Raw genomic sequence first — 20,279 nt, 5'->3', positions numbered from 1 at the left:
ATGTTTAATCATAATAATTTATATGAACTCTTGATTTAATTATACATATTTTATTTGACAAAAAATGAATAGATCAAATTCTTTCCCTCCTTGACTTTAGAAGGTTGTAGCACAGCTTTTGAATGTCTTATATATCATACAGTATATATCCCCATGTGAATCAGAGTTGCTTCTTGATCTGGCTTGACTAACCTAAAGCATTGCGGATGAATGCGTTGTTTTAGATCGGTAATATATATATATATATATATATATATATATATATATATATATATATATATATATATATAAGTACCAGTCAAAAGTTTGGACACACCTACTCATTCAAGGATTTTTCTTTATTTTTGGAATTTTCTACATTGTAGAATAATAGTGAAGACATCAACACTATGAAATAACACATGTAATCATGTAGTAACCACCCAGCTAGCACATTCATAACAAATGTTATTTCATAGTGTTGATGTCTTCACTATTATTCTACAATGAATAACACTTTTTTTGCCCAGCTAGCAACGAGGCATCGGCCCAGAAGCGGCCCTCTTCCAGGGGGCAGGAACTGATTGAATCGGCCCGGACTCGGGTGTCGGACTTGGCCGGGAATCAGAATGAATGACTGCCCAGAATCAGCCCAAGTATATCGGGCCGTTTCCGTCTACCGAAACTCAGACGATTTTGCTTACATCTTACCAGAATCCCCCCAGAAGCGGCCCGATGCAAATGTAAATAAATGTATACAAAACATCCACAAAAATACTACACAGGACTCTTAAAGATTGTCATTTCAATGTTAATTGTATTTTTTGATCACAGAAACAATGAGAAAATAAATAATTAAATGTTAATTATATAAAGCAGCCCGTGTAATCATCTGCCAGAGTAGCCCCAATCGGCCCGAGCCCCAAGTAATACATATGGGCCAGATAACTCTCAACAGAATTGGGCCGAGCCCCAACTAATACATTTGGGCCAGATACCTCACACCGGAATCGACCCGAGCTCAATCCCCGCATCATAGCCATAAGTAATTCTGCTGAAGGCGGCCCAGACTCGGGCCACATGACGTTGGACGAGTCTGACTCTCAGCGGAGTGCCCCGACTCTCAGCCGGAATCGGCCCAGATCCACTGTGCTAGCTGGGTGGTTACTACATGATTCCATATGTGTTATTACATAGTGTTGATGTCTTCACTATTATTCTACAACGTAGAAAATAGTACAAATAAAGAAAAACCCTTGAATGAGTAGGTGTGTCCAAACTTTTGACTGGTACTGTAATCATTTTTTATTTTTTATTTTATCAAGGAAGGTCCCCCCCACGAAACGTTGGCGCCCCCTAGGTTGGGAACCCCATGCACTAGGCTATAAAGTGCTGCAGCTAGTGCAATTAAGTTGTAAAAAAAATCCACCTGTCAGTCCTTTCCCTTAATAGCCTATTTTGAACGTCAGGACGCTCAGTACGTGGGGATTCCTAAGGATTACCCAGTGTACCCCGCGGGTAAAGATGGCGAAAGAAGAGGGTAGGAGATCAACTTTATCCGGGAACAATCGTTGCTGAATGTCGGGTTGAGAGAGAATACACCGTTAGTTGGCGAGTGTGTAGTTGCTTAATGGCTAGCCACCTATTTCACTGTCATTTCGTGAGTCCAGACTACGCAACGTGATCGAATAATCGAATTGTGCCCGTGCACGAGCTTCCTTCCTTGCGACCAAACTGCAGAGTCCGTCCTGAGAAGAGCGGATAAAGTTTATTACGGATCTGACTCAACCCTCTTTTGACGCTGATTTTTTTGTTGTTGTTGATTATTTGGCGTAACAGTCGGACACTATCTAAACAGGTAAGGTTGAAGTTTAACTGTCTGTTTCTAATAATGTAAACAAGCTAACGTTTTGTAGACATTATCTGTGAACAGAAGTCGATACAACCTTTTGAAGTGGGCCACACAGAATCGAACTCGACAATGGTTATTGACATTCGCTATCGCGTGACCGTAAATAATAGCACCAAATCGACGGTGGTATTTCTTAGCTAGCTAAATTGTTAACTGTGATATCAGAGAACATATTTTACATTTTTGTTTTAACTGGATAAATCATTTGCAGCAGCTGTAAATCATTGAATGGAACATTATCGCAGGTTATGTCGTGTGTAACCCAGTATCGAGAGGTGCCTGTTTGCATTCCTATATAGCCTACTGTTTTTATGATTTGACCGGATCGATAAATGCACCGTTTAATTATATTGATGACCCTGAGCTTGGTGTCATGCCAGTATGTTGTCAATGCATCGCTATCTCATTTGGTAAAGTAATATGGCCTCAGATTTGCTGGCTCTGATTCGGCCAAATCGTTTGATCTTAAGCACCTGTCATTTTTTTTTCGCTTTGAAGAAAACCTCATGAAATGCGAGGTCTGGAGACAATTCATTATTTTAATGTTGAAATCAGAACTTTCATGTTCATGAACGCATTTAAAAAAAAAAACATTTATTCCGAATGTTGCCTACAAAATATCAATCTGTTAGCTTCGGGATATAGGCTAATGGACAATCCTCGAAGGGCTTTAGTTTTGTAGATTCTCCTACCCGAGGTATAACAAAGCACGACCATGTTTTTCCATATAAGGTCTCCCATATATGAAATGGATGGTTGCATAAAAATATTTTACAGTAAAAGTGGTTACATTTTTATAAATATTAGCTGTTTAGGCCCCTTACCTTTTTCAATCTTTAATAAAGACATGTTTTGATAGACGCCAGTGTTTCTGTATGCAGATGACTCAACACTATACACATCAGCTACTACCGCAACTGAAATGACTGCAACACTTAACAAAGAGCTGCAGTTAGTTTCGGAATGGGTAGCAAGGAGTTAATCCTAAATATTTCCAAAACTAAAAGCATTGTATTTGGGACAAATCATTCACTAAACCTCAACTACATCTCGTAATGAATAATGTGGAAATTGAGCAAGTTGAGGTGACTAAACTGCTTGGAGTAACCCTGGATTGTATAGTCAGTCATATTGATACAACAGTAGCTAAGATGGGGAGAAGTCTGTCCATAATAAAGTGCTGCTCTGCCTCAACATCACTATCAACAAGGCAGGTCCTACAGGCCTGAGTTTTGACTACTGTTTAGTAGTGTGGTCAGGTGCCACAAAGAGGGACTTAAGACAATAGCAGTTGGCTCAGAACAGGGTAGCACCGCTTGCTCTTAAAAGTACATGGAGAGCTAACGTTAATGACATGCATGTCAATCTCTCATGGCTCAAAGTGGAAGAGATTGACTTCATCACTAGTTGTTTTTGTAAGAGTTATTGACATCCATGTATACCCCACAAGACATGCCACCAGAGGTCTCTTCACAGTCCCCAAGTCCAGAACAGACTAGGGGAGGTGCATTGTACTACATAGAACCATGACTACATGGAACTCAATTCTACATCAGGTAACTGATGCAAGCAGTAAAATCAGATTAAAAAAACGGGTAAAAATACACCTTATGGAACAACAGGTAATGTGAAGAGACGCACACAAAGGTACAATCACATTCAAATGGATACATTGTGATATTGTTGAATGGTCTTATTAAACATTTAGGAATTTTGCCTTGGCAGCAGCTAATGAGAATCCCTAATAAATACAAACTCAAACCGTGAAGAAGAATGTAAACGAGAATATGATATTTCTAAAATGTGGAATACGAGTACATTTTTTTGCCCTACATACACAAACAAAATTGGGATATCTTAATGCTTCTTGGAAATATAGACCTGTAAACACATACACTAGTCTGAAATATCAATTATTAATATTTATGATGAATGTAAACTTCACTTTTTGGTAGCTGTTCAACAGACAACTTTACAAGTCAAATATGCTCTCATTCAGTGCTGTATGGTCCTGCCTGACAGAAATGCATATTTACACATGTTTTTTTGACGTTGTGGCTATTGTAATCAGGTCTATGGCAAGTTTGCTCACACTGAAAACTGTAACTTGCGTTATATGTTTAGCCCCTACTTGCATTTACGTTAGGGGAACCCCCTAGATTTGAATCCAAATCCAATATGGTGTCCAATCCGGTATGGCTGCCATATTGCCATTAAATGGTGGTTTAATCACCTGTATATGTACACATTGTAAATGGGGTGGGGGGATTGTGTAATGTACTTATGACCTGTACTCATGGCTATTATTGTGTACTTCAACTATGTTAGAAATCCAATATGCCCACTATATACACTTAAATCATTTGTCTGGATATACACTGCTCAAAAAAATAAAGGGAACACTTAAACAACACAATGTAACTCCAAGTCAATCACACTTCTGTGAAATCAAACTGTCCACTTAGGAAGCAACACTGATTGACAATACATTTCACATGCTGTTTTGCAAAAGGAATAGACAACAGGTGGAAATTATAGGCAATTAGCAAGACACCCCCAATAAAGGAGTGGTTCTGCAGGTGGGGACCACAGACCACTTCTCAGTTCCTATGCTTCCTGGCTGATGTTTTGGTCACTTTTGAATGCTGGCGGTGCTTTTACTCTAGTGGTAGCATGAGACGGAGTCTACAACCCACACAAGTGGCTCAGGTAGTGCAGCTCATCCAGGATGGCACATCAATGCGAGCTGTGGCAAGAAGGTTTGCTGTGTCTGTCAGCGTAGTGTCCAGAACATGGAGGCGCTACCAGGAGACAGGCCAGTACATCAGGAGATGTGGAGGAGGCCGTAGGAGGGCAACAGGACCGCTACCTCCGCCTTTGTGCAAGGAGGAGCAGGAGGAGCACTGCCAGAGCCCTGCAAAATGACCTCCAGCAGGCCACAAATGTGCATGTGTCTGCTCAAACGGTCAGAAACAGACTCCATGAGGGTGGTATGAGGGCCCAACGTCCACAGGTGCGGGTTGTGCTTACAGCTCAACACCGTGCAGGATGTTTTTCATTTGCCAGAGAACACCAAGATTGGCAAATTCGCCACTGGCGCCCTGTGCTCTTCACAGATGAAAGCAGGTTCACACTGAGCACATGTGACAGTCTGGAGACGCCGTGGAGAACGTTCTGCTGCCTGCAACATCCTCCAGCATGACCGGTTTGGCAGTGGGTCAGTCATGGTGTGGGGTGGCATTTCTTTGGGTGGCCGCACAGCCCTCCATGTGCTAGCCAGAGGTAGCCTGACTGCCATTAGGTACCGAGATGAGATCCTCAGACCCCTTGTGAGACCATATGCTGGTGCGGTTGGCCCTGGGTTCCTCCTAATGCAAGACAATGCTAGACCTCATGTGGCTGGAGTGTGTCAGCAGTTCCTGAAAGAGGAAGGCATTGATGCTATGGACTGGCCCGCCCGTTCCCCAGACCTGAATCCAATTGAGCACATCTGGGAGCACATCATGTCTCGCTCCATCCACCACAGACTGTCCAGGAGTTGGCGGATGCTTTAGTCCAGGTCTGGGAGGAGATCCCTCAGGAGACCATCCGCCACCTCATCAGGAGCATGCCCAGGCGTTGTAGGGAGGTCATACAGGCACGTGGAGGCCACACACACTACTGAGCCTCATTTTGACTTGTTTTAAGGACATTACATCAAAGTTGGATCAGCCTGTAGTGTGGTTTTCCCCTTTAATTTTGAGTGTGACTCCAAATCCAGACCTCCATGGGTCGATAAATTTAATTTCCATTGACAATTTTTGCGTGATTTGTTGTCCGCACATTCAACTATGTAAAGAAAAAAGTATTTAATAAGAATATTTCATTCATTCAGATCTAGGATGTGTTATTTTAGTGTTCCCATTATTTTTTTGAGCAGTGTATGTATAAAAAGGCAGCAGACTGCTTGGCATGGCAACACCAAGTATTCTAAGTCACAAGCCTCTTTAAGGATCAACAATATAAACGCAAAAATGATTTTATGGATTTAGTTCATATAAGGAAATCAGTCAACTGAAATTAATTCATTATGCCCTAATCTATGGATTTCACATGATTGGGAATAAAGGTAGGGGCGTGGTTCAGAAAACCAGTCAGTATCTGGTTTGACCACCATTTGCTTAATGCAGCGCGACACATTTCCTTCACATAGAGTTGTTCATGCTGTTGATTGTGGAATGTTGTCCCACTCCTCTTCAATGGCTGTGTGAAATTGCTGGATATTGGCGGGAACTGGGACACGCTGTCGTACACGCCGATCCAGTGGATCCCAAACATGCTCAATGGGTGACATATCTGTTGAGTATGCAGGACATGGAATAACTGGGACATTTTCAGCTTCCAGGAATTGTGTACAGATCCTTGCGACATGGGGCCGTGCATTATCATGCTGAAACATGAAGTGATGGTGGCAGTTGACAATGGGCCTCAGGAGCTCAAATCAAATTTTATTGTTCACATACACATGATTAGCAGATGTTAATGCGAGTGTAGTGAAATGCTTGCGCTTCTAGTTCCGACCATGCAGTAATATCTAACAAGTTATCAAAACATTTCACAACAACTACCTCATACACAAGTGTAAAGGAATGAATAAGAATATGTACAGTCGTGGCCACAAGTTGAGAATGACACCACATATTCATTTTCACAAAGTCTGCTGCCTCAGTTTGTATGATGGCAATTTGCATATACTCCACAATGTTATGAAAAGTGATCAGATATATTGCAATTAATTGCAAAGTCCCTCTATGCCATGCAAATGAACTGAATCCCCCAAAAACATTTCCACTGTATTTCAGCCCTGCCACAAATGGACCAGCTGACATCATGTCAGTGATTCTCTCAAATCAAATTTTATTTGTCACATACACCTGGTTAGCAGATGTTACCGAAATGCTTGTGCTTCTAGCTCCAACCATGCAGTAATATCTAACATGTAATCTAACCTAACAATTTCACAATAAATACCTTCTACACACAATTGTAAAGTAATGAATAAGAATATGTACATAAAAATATATGAATGAGTGATGGCCGAACGGCATAGGCAAGATGCAGTAAGATGGTATAGAGTACAGTATATACATATGAAATGAGAAATGTAGGGTATGTAAACATTATAGAAAGTGGCTAGTGATACATTCATTTTTAAATGATTAAAGTGGCTAGAGATGAGTCAGTATGTTGGCAGCAGCCACTCAATGTTAGTGATGGCTGTTTAACAGTCTGATGGCCTTGAGATAGAAGCTGTTTTTCAGTCTCCCGGTCCCCGCTTTGATGCACCTGTACTAGAGGTCGACCGATTATGATTTTTCAAAGCCGATACCGATTATTGGAGGACCAAAAAAGCCGATGCCGATTTAATAAAATACAAAATAATGTATTTTTATTTGTATATGTATATAATACATCAATAAAATCAATTTAGCCTCAAGTAGATAATGAAACATGCTCAATTTTGTTTAAATAATGCAAAGTGTTGGAGAAGAAAGTAAAAGTGCAATATGTGCTTTGTAAGAAAGCTAACTTTCAGTTCCTTGCTCAGAACATGAGAACATATGAAAGCTGGTGGTTCCTTTTAACATGAGTCTTCAATAGTCCCAGGTAAGAAGTTTTAGGTTGTAGTTATTATAGGAATTATAGGACTATTTCCCTCTACCATTTGTATTTCATTAACCTTTGACTATTGGATGTTCTTATAGGCACTTTAGTATTGCCAGTGTAACAGAATAGCTTCCGTCCCTCTAGTTGGCGCGCGCTAACTAGCTAGCCATTTCACTTCTGTTACACCAGCCTCATCTCGGGAGTTGATAGGCTTGAAGTCATAAACAGCGCAATGCTTGAAGCTGCTGGCAAAACGCACAAAAGTGCTGTTTGAATGAATACGTGCCTGCTTCTGCCTACCACCGCTCAGTCGGATTATATGCAACGCAGGACACGCTAGATAATCTCTCTTAATATCATCAACCGTGTGTAGTTAACTAGTTTTATTTTATTTATCTGTTATTTTACCAGATAAATTGACTGAACACGTTCTCATTTGCAGCAATGACCTGGGGAATAGTTAAGGGGAGAAATGAGCCAATTGTAAACTGGGGGTTATTAGGTGAGTTATTAGATGGTTTGAGGGCCAGATTGGGAATTTAGACAGGACATTGGGGTTAACTCTTACGATAAGTGCCATGGAATCTTTAATGACCACAGAGAGTCAGGACATCCGTTTAACGTCCCATCCGAAAGACGGCGTCCTACACAGGGCAGTGTCCCCAATCACTGCCTTGGGGCATTGGGATATTGTTTTAGACCAGAGGAAAGAGTGCCTCCTACTGGCCCTCCAACACCACTTCCAGCAGCATCTGGTCTCCCATCCAGGAACTGACCAGGACCAACACTGCTTAGCTTCAGAAGCAAGCTAGCAGTGGTTTGCAGGGTGGTATGCTGTGATTATGATTGATAGTTTTTTATAAGATATGTTTAATAGTAGCTAGCAACTTACCTTGGCTTACTGCATTCGCGTAACAGGCTCCTTGTGGAATGCAACAAGAGAGAGGCAGGTAGTTATTGCGTTGGACCAGTTAACTGTAAGGTTGCAAGTTTGGATCCCCCAAGCTGACAAGGTGAAAATCTGTCGTTCTGCCCCTAAACAAGGCAGTTAACCCACCGTTCCTAGGCCGTCATTGAAAAGAAGAATGTGTTCTTAACTGACTTGCCTAGTTAAATAAAGGTATACAAAAAAATAATAATAATAATAATCGGCGCCCAAAAATACCAATTTCCGATTGTTATGAAAACTTGAAATCGGCCCTAATTAATCGGCCATTACGATTAATCGGTTGACCTCTAACCTGTACTGACCTCGCCTTCTGGATGATAGCGTGGTGAACAGGTGGTGGCTCGGGTTGTTGTCCTTGATGATCATTTTGGCCTTCTTGTGAGATCGAGTGGTGTAGGTGTCCTGGAGGGCAGGTAGTTTGCCTCCGGTGATGCATTGTGCAGACCTCACTACCTTACGGTTGTGAGTGTTTTTGGTGACCAGCCAAATTTCTTCATCCTCCTGATGTTGAAGAGGCGCTGTTGTGCCTTCTTTACCACGCTGTCTGTGTGGGTGGACCATTTCAGTTTTTATGTGATGTGTACGCCGAGGGACTTAACTTTCCACCTTTTCCACTACTGTCCCGTCGATGCGGATGGGGGTCTGCTCCCTCTGCTGAAGTCCACAATCATCTCCTTTTGTTGACATTGAGTGTGAGGTTATTTTCCTCACGCCACACTCCGTGGGCCCTCACCTCCTCCCTGTAGGCCGTCTCGTCGTCGTTGGTAATCAAGCCTACCACTGTAGTGTCGTCTGCAAACTTGATGATTGAGTTGGAGGCGTGCATGGCCCTGCAGTCATGGTTGAACAGGGAGTACTGGATAGGGCTAAGAACGCACCCTTGTGGGGCCCCAGTGTTGAGGATCAGCGGGGTGGAGATGTTGTTACCTACCCTCACCACCTGGGGGCGGCCCATCAGCATTCTTACACAGGTATTCCTCTTGTCCAGATGGGATAGGGCAGTGTGATTGCGTCGTCTGTGGACCTATTGGGGTGGTAAGCAAATTGAAGTGGGTCTAGGGTGTCAGGTAGGGTGGAGGTGATATGGTCCTTGACTAGTCTCTCAAAGCACTTCATGATGACGGAAGTGAGTGCTACGAGGCAATAATCATTTAGCTCAGTTTCCTTCGCTTTCTTGGGAACAGGAACAATGGTGGCCCTCTTGAAGCATGTGGGAACAGTACACTGCGATAAGGACTGATTGAATATGTCCGTAAACACACCAGCCAGCTGGTCTGCGCATGCTCTGGGGATGCCGTCTGGGTCGGCAGCCTTGCGAGGGTTAACACCTTTAAATGTTTTACTCACGTTGGCTGCAGTGAATGAGAGCCCGCAGGTTTAGGTAGCGGGCCGTGTCAGTGGCACTGTATTGTCCTCAAAGCGAGCAAATACGTTTTTTAGTTTGTCTGGAAGCAAGACATCGTGGTCCGCGACGGGGCTGGTTTTCCTTTTGTAGTCCGTGATTGACTGTAGACCCTGCCACATACCTCTCGTGTTTTAGCCGTTGAATTGCGACTACTTTGTCTCTATATTGACGCTTAGCTTGTTTGATTGCCTTGTGGAGGAAATAGCTACACTGTTTATCGATCATGTTTCCGGTCACCTTGCCCTGATTTAAAAGCAGTGGTTCGCACTTTCAGTTTTGTGCGAATGCTGCCATCAATCCACTGTTTCTGGTTGGGAAATGTTTTTAATAGACGCTGTGTGTACAACATCACCGATGCACTTGCTAATGAACTCTCTCACCGAATCAGCGTATTCTTTAATGTTATTGTCCGACCCTATGCGGAACATATCCCAGTCCACGTGACCGAAGTCATCTTGAAGCGAGGAATTGGTCGGACCTGCGTTGAACAGACCTGAGCACGGGTGCTTCCTGTTTTAGTTTCTGTCTGGTCACGGTATCTCTGTGCATTCAAATTGCCATCAATAAAATGCAATTGTGTTCATTGTCTGTAGCTTAAGCCTGCCCATACCATAAAGCCACCGCTACCTTGGGTCTCTCTGTTCATAATGTTGACATCAGCAAACTGCTCGCCCACACAACTCCATACACGTTGTCTGCGGTTGTGAATACGGTTGGACATTCAATATAATTTTAGATAATTTTGTAGGAGGTGGCTAATGGTGTTTGAATATCAATTTCTTTATCTTGCAACAGCTTTGGCATTGTGTTGTGACACAGCTGCACATTTTGGAGTGGCCTTTTATTGTCCCCAGTACAAGGTGCACCTGTGTAATCATGCTGTTTAATACGTTTCTTCATATGCCGCACCTGTCAGGTGGATGGATTCTTGGAAAAGGAGAAATGTTCATTAACAGGTATGTAAATACATTTGTGCACAAAATTAGAGAAAATCCTTTTGCTTATGGAACATTTCAGGGATCTTTTATTTCTGCTTATGAAACATGGGACCAACACTTTACATGTTACTTTTTTATATTTTTGTTGCATTATTATCCTGTTTGGGATGAGCTGGCACATTTTCTTCCTCCAGACAATCATCCTGGAGTTGCCGTATATGTTGACTTGGTGACATTATGGTGTATGGGGAAGATGCAAGCAGGTGTTCGCTACATTGAACCAACACAAGCATTCACTGACAAAAATGCAATCATTATCATATTTTTTTACCCCTTTTTCTCCGCAATTTCGTGGTATCCAATTGTTAGTAGCTACTATCTTGTCTCATCGCTACAACTCCCGTACGGGCTCGGGAGAGACGAAGGCTGAAAGTCATGCGTCCTCCAATACACAACCCAACCGTACTGCTTCTAAACACAGCGCACATCCAACCCGGAAGCCAGCCGCACCAATGTGTCGGAGGAAACACCGTGCACCTGGCAACCTTGGTTAGCGTGCACTGCGCCCGGCCCGCCACAGGAGCCGCTGGTGCGCGATGAGACAAGGATATGGCCAAACCCTCCCTAACCCGGACGACACTAGGCCAATTGTGCGTCGCCCCACGGACCTCCCGGTCGCGGCCGGTTACGACAGCCTGTGCGCGAACCCAGAGTCTCTGATGGCACAGCTGGCGCTGCAGTACAGCGCCCTTAACCACTGCGCCACCCGGGTTAAAACATTTCTAATTAAATTATTAAATGAGATCATACTCTACCTTAACCATAATGTATTTAAAAATGCATTGGTTTGTTATGAAAAATAATGCTATTAAACATTTGCATGTATATAAACAAAGTGCATATTTATCTAACCATTTAAAACAAATAGAATCTGAACAGCATAATAGAATATTGCACCATATCAAAGAAAAATAAATATCAATGTGCAAAACTGCAGCATCCCACTTAAAACATTAAACTGGTCCCTCTTTTCTCTCTTCTTTTTATTGCCATGTTATAACCAGCAGCACACAACAATGCTGACCATATTTTGCTTTTGAGAGATTAGTATTCAGAAATGCAAGCTGCCTCACTTTCAAGGGGCTGATGCGATTTCTTCTCTCAGTAATTATTTGTCCTGTTTTCGAGAAGACCCTCTCAGAGGGAACAGATGGGGCCACTATGCAGAGTCTCCCTGTCATGACTTTAGTGGGTAGACAGAGCTCTTCCACCAGCTCAGAGGATCTGCAGATCTTTGGAGGGGGCTCCTCCAAATAGGATCGGACCTCCATTATGGCATCTGCTGAGGGATTCCTTCATGCTGGATCCTGAGTTGCTCTCTCGTCAAACAGCATTCAAACAGCAGACTTTTGTGGCACTACTGCTGGTGCTTCTGCTCCATCTGATCCCCCTTCTTCCTGTTGCCCTGGTGCTTGAGCCAGCTGACTACTGGGGCTGTCCCTCCCTGCTGCTGAGGTTATTCTTTGAAGAGCCTCATGAATCGCTCTGGCATCACTGAAGGCTAAATTCTTAAACCTGGGGTCAAGTGCAGCGGTTTCTGATAGCACGTGATTATATTCCATTCTGTGGAACTTTCTGTCCATTGATAAACAGGGTGTCCATCAACTCTGTCACATGTCCTGTGGTTACATTTGCTTCTCTCTGGCGGCTGGCTGTGACTCGCTGCTGACCCTTACACAGGAGTGTCATTTTTGAGGCTGTCACGTAGCTGAAAAGAGAGAACAGTAACTTATTCGTTTTTACTTGTCTACTGATACTACATTCTCATCTACTGCTCATATACACTGGATTAAATAATGATGTATGTGAAACTGCTTACTGTACCTCTCTCCGCTGATCTCCACAGTGACCTACTCAAAGGGTTCCAGGACTCTGCACACCTCCACCTCCCATTCCTCTTGGGTCAGCGCATCAACAGGTGCATTGACAATGGCCAGGGTAGAGATGATGGCTTCCTTTGACTCAAGAAACTGCTTCAACATATGAATTCCACATTGTAGTACAGTCTTGTTTAGGCCTCAGCTCACGCAGTATTCCACAGCTGCTTTCACTTTGTCCACAGTGGGCTTCATCACCTTCAGAGCATCTCTTACAGTCAGGTTGATTGTGTGGGCTGGACATAGATGATGGGTCCAATTTTTTAAAAATAATAACAAAATGTTGGTCATGTTAGCTGCATTGTCAGAACACTTTTCCATCTACTTGCAATTCTCTAGCCACTCTCAACAGTTCCTCTGCCAAGTTCTCTGAGGTGTCTGTCGCTGAACTCTAAGCAGTCCTGAAGACAGCTAGACATCGAAAATCTTCAGTGAAGTGACATGTAACCGACATGTAAGATGTGGTTACCCTTGATGTCCAGCAGTCAGTGGTAAGGTAAACTGCAGTAGCTTTTTGGTATCTTTCCCGCACTGAAGCCTGTGTGCTCTCGTACAGTTGTTGAATAAGGGATTTTGAAAGGGTTTTCCTGCTTGAAATTCTGTACATTGGATTTAGACTATTGCTATAATTTCTAAAACCTCTGTCCTCCGATCGAGAAATGGCTGGAAATCGAAGCAATAATTTTAGCCAATGCAATATCAATTTGGCCTTGTTTTGCTACAGACATACACCTTAGTATAAACTGGTCCATAGAAGACTGCGTTGCTGAGCATCGCGGAGTAGGCCTACTTTACCGAGTGGATACATCTCCATGTGTGGAGTTGCTGGCTCTACCACCATCACTAGCAGGCCCGCTAGTTTCTCGAAGCTCCGCTACAGCTAGCTTCACAGTTGCGTGCACATTTCGCATATGCCGGTGTAGGTTGTGCGTAGAACCGGCTTTATGGAATTTTGTTTTGGCAAATTCTATGCTGTGCTCTAGCATTATTATATTATACTCTACATTATTAAAATGCATCCAAATGCTACAGTGCTTCCGACTCATTTCTCAGCTGTTGTTTTCACAGCTGTCCTTCCTCTCTCTCCTCAGATGCTAAGTGTGTGAGTGAGTTGGCTCGGCCCTCCCTCACGCATCTTTGGTTCATTGGTTGACACTTCGTGATTGACAGGAACAACAGGTGAGGCTGTTGTGTGCGCTTGAGCATTTAGGCCTATATTATTTTTGTTTTTCGTTCTTTAAAATACATTTTATTCATTGATATCTTTGATTATTCATATCTTAATTTTAAAAATATTTGTATAAATAGATTCGGTTCTTCTGATATGCGAGCCAGTTCCCAACGTTCACCTACAAGAGCCGGCTCTCAGAGCCGAACCGTTCGCGAATTACCCATCACTAAATGGAACTAACACGTTAGTAAACCCACTACATTCATGCAGTAACGTTGGTGTACAATCAATAAGCGGTTACATTGGTGGGCCCCGGTGGCAATAAATTAGTAATATCAAAAGCTTACCTTGACTTGGAAGTGTTCCAGTGTTGTGGTGGATAGTCATAGCCACCTAGCTAACATAGCATCCCTCTGTTTTAGCAGGGTCTTTCAGTAGGCTAAACTAGCTAGCTGTATTTGCTAGCTAAGTAACTGAAAGTGTAAAAGCAGGGTCTTTCTCTCTTGCCTTAACTTAATTTTGGTAGAAATTAATTTGTTAAACTGTTCATCTATTGTCTTTGAGTCAACTAGTCGCCACATTTGATACACTGCAGTGGTAGCTAGCTGTAGTTTTTGTTTTTTGTGTGGACAAAAAGTCAGTTCATGCTGCAAGAGCGCTGATCGGTTGGACGTTCTCCGGACGTTTCATTGACTTACACAGTAATTATGACAAGGGGGTGAGAACCATGAGCCTCCTACAGTGGTTCCTCCTTTAAAAGTTGTGAGCTTGCACTGCGGGACTTAGAGGTACCCAGCGTCACAGCTCCATTGCTACAGACCACCACAAGGGGGAGTTAGAGTACTCATTATGCATTTGGGTCCCAAGGTTTTTATGACCAATCATATTGAGTGGTTCCAATGACAAATTTTGACGCAAGCCACCCTTGCCTTGTGGCGTTCTTCAACAAAGATGGCTGACAAAAGATTACAGTGGAACCAGATGTAAGTTGTTTTGTCATAACGAGTCAAGCTAAAAATGTACAATTGAGAGGAATATGTTAGTTAATGTAGAGACAAACGTTTGTGCAGATTTTTTTGTCATAAAGTTAATTTATGAAAATCACTATTTTAGCAAGTTATCTGACTAGCTAACATTAGCCTGCTAGCTAGTGTTAGGAGAATACATTTGTAATTCGTGTTTTAATGTTTTAGGGACTCTTGCGACAGCCTGGTTTGCTGGTTCTCGTCTTGTGAAACAGTGGATGTAAAGCATCTAGCTAGCTAAAGCATTTACTTCAAATTGAATGTATAATTGTGTAAGCTTGCCTTGCAATGCAGCTGAAGTAACATAGCTAGCTAACTATTTACTTGTTTATTGTGTAGTGGAGGATAAAAATAACTATGCATATGGATGTGTAGCTAGCTACAGTATGTAGCTGATCTCTGTATGGACCCTAAAACATTAGGTTCTGAACTAATATTCATACCAATCTATGAACCTCAGCTATCATAGTTGTTGTATAAAATTAAATTCTGAATGGCATTAATGCAGCATATGGATAGAGTAGAAGATAATATCTTTATTGTTCCAAGGATGCAAGTCCTATTTGCACATGTACTGTAGTTATTACCACGCATGAGATTCCCACATTTTAGCCTGTACATTGAATATATTCACTGATCATGTACTGTTCCTTGGCAACTAAAGGTGTGGTTCAGGTATGAATCTGACATTCTTTTTCAGTCATACCAAAATTCATTATTTGAATGCTGTGTCTGCATGAATTTATTACAATTATACACTTCAACGGTGTTTACCGCTCCTGGGACATCAATGATTACACATTGTAACTATGCAATAGACTAGAAACATGATTGATTTGTAATTCATATATATGGAAAAAAAACAAACTACGCATATCTAACTCCCTTCATCTGCATTAATCTGAGGACACAGGATAGTATTTCAATGTGATATTTAATTTCAACCAATGTGAAACGCTATATTGAAAAGTTAATTATCCAGGTGTTATAAATGCATTATAATTATGATAATTGTAATATTATAAATACAAGTTCAATCTGTACTTCAATGCACATATGGTGTGCGTTATTAAACAAGGAAGAAAGATGAGGTGTAGAAGACCGAAAGGGAAAGAGGTAAGGACAGCGGCAGACAGCATATGATTCATGAATTACAGTGCTACCCTAATATTCTCTCAGTTCATCACAATTGCTGTATTTCCTAACCAGCCTTGGGCCCCCAGTTGGCCCAAAGATTATCTTAAGAGCGGGTGAGGTGGCGATGACGGGACTGGCTTCCTCTCTCACATCAAAACATACCCGCAGATGAGAGAGCATGATTTTAAGCCTTGTTTTTTAAATTCTAACACGGTCAGTCATCTTAAATCAGGAGGTGAAATGCAAAACTGACCTTGGATCATTAACTCTGGGACTACTACATCTGTCTGTATTTCAATAACTGAGATATTCATTCTAAAGCAGCAGATGTCATTTTTAGGATGCGTTAATACAGCCCATTGCTGCTTACCTGAGATGCCATCTTCGATCAATTCTTTTCAAATTGAAAATGAAGGTTTTGCTCTCGACTAAAAGACACAAATGTAACTCCATAGCATATAACAATTTGCCTGTGAATAACCACACCTTCATACAAACATGCAAAATTCTTGACGCACAACCGAAGATGCTGCCAGCACGCTCACAAGCGAGCCACTCAGGAGCAGAATGATGACGCGTGGAAGAGGGAAAGGAATGAGATCGGAGCAGCAATTTGTTGCAAGTTGCGAGGAGGGCTAATAGCTGAACAATAGACTATTCAACCTTTACTAAAGAATAGTCTAATAGCCGAGCTAGGTGTGGGGAATGTTTGAATTTTTTTTTTTATCACAGACCAGATTTGCCCTAACAACCAAGAGGTAGCTTGCTTCTCAATGTAATAAAGTAATTACTTTTCAAATAAGTTACCTTCCACTTTATGTTGGCTAACAATTTGTTAGCTAAGCTGACCTTACGAACCACACAGAATATCATTACAGCAGTATGTACCGGTATGTTAGCTAGCTACCTATTGTTAGTAGTTATACATCAAACATGCCAGTATATTAACTATAGGCTATTTAACTACCCAACGTTTATTGACTTGATTATTCTCGTCATTCTTAGCTTAGCTAAATGATATAGTCGTTGTGCTTTCTCAATGGACATTCGGGTGCTTTCGTATAGTCGCTCTGGCTATCAATAGGCCGGATAATAGAACGAGTCAAAATTCACCCAAGGCTGGAAAAAGGCTTAAGAACGTTGGCTAAACTGGAACACTAGCGCGAGCACATAGCAAATGAATGAAATCGAACGTTCGCAGAGCCTGTTTTCGACTGGAGTGATGCTTATATCCCTTTTTATTTTACCACTACAATCTGTTCGTCGGACAAAACTGGGGAAAAAAACAACTTGTGTAGAAAGTTAACATCCGCACCTCGATGGTGTCAACTGTGCTTATGTCTGCGTAATGAAAAAGTAGGGGAAAAATAAAAACTTCTGACTATTTCTGGTCTAGCGATCGATGACAAACGAGCTCGCTGCCCAGACTTACACAATTACAAAGAGGAGATATCCTGATTTTAAAATTGTGCCCGTGTAACAGTTTAACTTCCGTCCCTCTCCTCACCCCTACCGCGGCCCTTGCAGAGCATGGGGGACAACTACTTCAATGTCTCAGAGCGAATGACGTCACCGATTTAAAACGCAATTAGCGCGCACCCGCTAACTAGCTAGCCATTTCACACCGGTTACACCTGACTTGAAAAAAATCTAAATATACACATTGCGAGATATTTGGCGAAATAGTCCGACGTGCCTATATTCCCCCCATAGGAAACAATGGGAAGACTGCAAAGTTGAGCAGGTCTCAATACGCTGGGAATAGAATGTTCGGAAGGTGAGTTGGTGCCACGATGCTCAATAGAATTAATAGGAGCTGGCAGGGTGAAAAATGCCCTAAAATAAGACCTGCCTTTTCACGATTACTTCAAAACGACGGCAAGCAGCTGGGAAATATGGTCACATTATGAAACTGGGCTCCACGGCGGATGCAATGAACTAGTTTATCAGAAAAAGTTCTTAAATTGTGTCCAGCCTACTATCTACACGGATTTCAGAGCACTCTCGTCTGAGTGTACCAGAGGGCTTGACTGCCGTTGTAAGGCCAGAACACTCAAATCAACCCTACTTCTCGGCCTGAGCGTTCAGTGTGCGCTCCGAGAGCGAAACGATCTGGATTTACAAACTGACAGTTTTCTCTGAATGGAAACGCCATAATATTAATTAAATTTAATTTAGCCAAATTTCTTAATCTGTCCAATATACTATGTTATTACAAAAAAAGGTTTTAAATTCTCTGGTAATGCTAATACGGAATACTATCAAAGCTTCTCAAAGATGCCCTCTGGTGGTCAAACTAGCAATAACTTGCAGTAACAGAAATGGCTGAGAATTAAATGACGTGCCACAGAATGCTGCAGCAACACGCAGGGTGTGCCACAGTATGACACAACTTTTTAAAGGAGGAACCACTGTAGGTTTTCTATTGAAGTCAATGGACAGAAGATAGATGTCCTCTGGCGACTACACCATGGTGCTAACCTAGGTTACTGTTGAGGCTACTGTAGACCTTTGCAAAATAGTGTTTTAATCAGTTATTTGGTGATGTGATTTTATATTTAGTATAATTTTATCTGAACTTTATTTATACAGTTTTTATTTTTATGAAATTCAGGTGGATGTCCTCCCCTTCCTCATGAGGAGCCTCCACTGTTCCAGAAGAAAGGGCCTTACCTGGGAGTACAGCAAACGTCAACATGTATTGTATGTAACCACTCAAATTCATACAAACTGCTACCGACACAAGCACCAATTTTAGTTGAGACCTGTATGATATACAAATGTATTCACTCTGGACATGAGACTTGCATTTATTCTAAGTGTATTTGTCTTGATATTTATCACAGAAGTTAGTAAAAATTTGAAGACAAAGTTATTGTTTTGTAATCTTAAAATATGAAAATTAGTTGTTTATACAAAACTTGATCGCATTTGGTCATCCCCAAAATGTGGCCACTGAAAGTCTGCGGATAGCTGACAACAGGGTGGCAGTTTTTTTAATGTACTATTCTAGAGTTCCATAGCCCAGCAGACTCACCTATAGGAAAGGGGGATAGACACATGTCAGTTTGGGAAGTGTGGGAGACTTACAGGGAGCATGAGTTTTGGAGTGAGTACAGTAAATCCAATCCAACCATTGGCCTGGATAATATGCTGGCATCACACTAGCAGACTGCCATAGTGAATGAGGTTTACATGACGTATACTATTATGAGTGGAGTTTTCTTCTCTGTGCTCTGGATACATCCTAGGTTGTTGGACTAGTCCGTCTCTGTAGCACCCGGAGAGACGACTGATAAGCGGTAGTGAGTGTGCTTGAAAGAGAGCCCTCAACTCTGACCTACCACTGGCCAGGGGCCTCCTGCCTAAGCTTTTATCGCAGCCTCTCTGACAGCGAGTTACTGCAGGAGTACAGTCGTGGCTAAAAGTTTTGAGAATGACACAAATATTAATTTACACAAAGTTTGCTGCTTTAGTGTCTTTAGATATTTTTGTCAGATGTTACTATGGAATACTGAAGTATAATTACAAGCATTTCATAAGTGTCAAAGGCTTTTATTGACAATTACATGAAGTTGATGCAAAGAGTCAATATTTGCAGTGTTGACCCTTCTTTTTCAAGACCTCTGCATTCCGCCCTGGCATGCTGTTAATTAACTTCTGGGCCACTGATGGCAGCCCATTCTTGCATTTGCAGAGTTTGTCGGAATTTGTGGGTTTTTGTTTGTCCACCTACCTTTTGAGGATTGACCACAAGTTCTCAATGGGATTAAGGTCTGGGGAGTTTCCTGGCCATGGACCCAAAATATCAATGTTTTGCTCCCTGAGCCACTTGGTTATCACTTGCCTTATGGCAAGGTGCTCCATCATGCTGGAAAAGGCCTTGTTTGTCACCAAACTGTTCCTGGGTGGTTGGGAGAAGTTTCTCTCAGAGGATGTGTTGGTACCATTATTTATTCATGGCTGTGTTCTTAGGCAAATTTGTTAGTGAGCCCACTCCCTTGGCTGAGAAGCAACCCCACACATGAATGGTCTCAGGATGCTTTACTGTTGGCATGACACAGGACTGATGCTAGCTCTCACCTTGTCTTCTCCGGACAAGTTTTTTTTCCGGATGCCCCAAACAATCGGACAGGGGTTTCATCAGAGAAAATTACTTTACCCCATTCCTCAGCAGTCC

The 20,279-nt window shown here is 42.1% G+C and overlaps 1 protein-coding gene across 4 annotated transcripts in view; it reads left to right on the top strand.

The window, feature by feature from the left end:
- The first annotated feature begins 1,363 nt into the window (after positions 1–1,363).
- The window catches only part of LOC110502357 (tight junction-associated protein 1), a 135,079-nt gene continuing 116,163 nt past the window's right edge, over positions 1,364–20,279 (top strand). The window contains exons 1-2 of one of the 4 annotated variants that reach the window (XM_021580316.3): positions 1,364–1,837; positions 18,714–18,802. The gene's annotated coding sequence lies outside the window, so the exon portion shown is untranslated. The remainder of the gene's footprint in view (positions 1,838–18,713; positions 18,803–20,279) is intronic. The other 3 variants (XM_036959651.2, XM_036959650.2, XM_090216686.1) reach the window with 3 other exon arrangements.

Source organism: Oncorhynchus mykiss, chromosome 23 (assembly GCF_057628025.1).
Source record: "Oncorhynchus mykiss isolate SJ-2025 chromosome 23, ASM5762802v1, whole genome shotgun sequence".
NCBI lineage: Eukaryota > Metazoa > Chordata > Actinopteri > Salmoniformes > Salmonidae > Oncorhynchus > Oncorhynchus mykiss.
The sequence above is the reverse complement of the archived record's forward strand: the minus strand, read 5'-3'. Positions and strand labels throughout refer to the sequence as shown.